Source organism: Octopus bimaculoides, chromosome 29 (genome assembly GCF_001194135.2).
Source record: "Octopus bimaculoides isolate UCB-OBI-ISO-001 chromosome 29, ASM119413v2, whole genome shotgun sequence".
NCBI lineage: Eukaryota > Metazoa > Mollusca > Cephalopoda > Octopoda > Octopodidae > Octopus > Octopus bimaculoides.
The window spans coordinates 7,041,278-7,042,571 of record NC_069009.1 but is presented as its reverse complement, the minus strand read 5'-3'; positions in this window follow the sequence as shown (position 1 = coordinate 7,042,571).

Genomic DNA, 1,294 nt, shown 5'->3' with positions numbered 1-1,294 from the left:
TATATATATATATATATATATATATATATATATATATTATATGCAGGGTTATCCTAAATGTGTTATATATATAGACACATACATACACACTCACCCCACTACAAAAAATGGTAATGTGATTTTAGACACCCCTCTAGGGACCTCTGTTAGGTTGGAGCAAACGACACGATGTACAAAGAAGCAGAGAGGTTAAATAGACAAAATATAACAGTGATACTGGGCCATTTGGGAGTTAGTAGAAGCAGAAGGCACAATGGATGAGAAGCAGACGAGACTATTGATAAACTATAACAGACATACAAGGGACACAAAAAGATGGAGAGAAAGCAGACGTTAAATAGAACATAACAAAGATATTAGGATCAATGGTTAGTGAGAGCTAGAGCGTTAGTAATTGTAGAACGATGGTGGAAAGTATAGATTTATGAGTTTAGTTGGTTTATTAAATATTTTGACGATACAGACGACAAAATTGGATGACACGAACCGATAGATAAAATGTAATACAGACAGAAGGAGGGGATCGGTTAGAGACGTGGTTATATATAAAAAAGAACAATGGCGAAACATAGATTTGTGTTGAGATATGTGTGTAGAAAACGAACAAAGATGTTCATAGAAAAAAATAACATATATCGATATAAAGACACACATAATTACACATTTATAATATATCAGTATCGATAACAACATAGATTGACTTTTATACGCATCCACATTCAAGCATAAACACACAAATATACATTTGCATATAGACATATTTGTGGGTGTATAGGTATGTGTTGGTATATATAGATATATATATGAGTGCATTTACCAATCACGTGTGTATATATATATATATATATATATATATACATATATACACACATGTGTACAGATGTATGCATATACACACACGAACGCATAAATATGTATGTGCATTTATCGACATATGTATTTAATTGAGGATACGAGCATACGTGTGTCTGTGTGTCGAAACATAAACCTACCTTCGTGTACATATACACGTATGAATGAATATGCACATATATAGATAGATAGATAGATAGATATACATGTATATATATGTGTATATGTAAGTTTATATATATATATATATATATATATATGTACGAACACATTCTCTGCTTCTTCCCCCTCTCCCTGTTTCACATGACTTCCCTCTATCTCTCTCTCATATACAATCTCCCCCTCCCCCTCTTTCTCTTTATATATCTTTCTTTCTCACACACTCTCTGCTGCTCCCCCTCTGCTTGCTTTATACTACTTCTGTCCGTCTCTTGTATACATA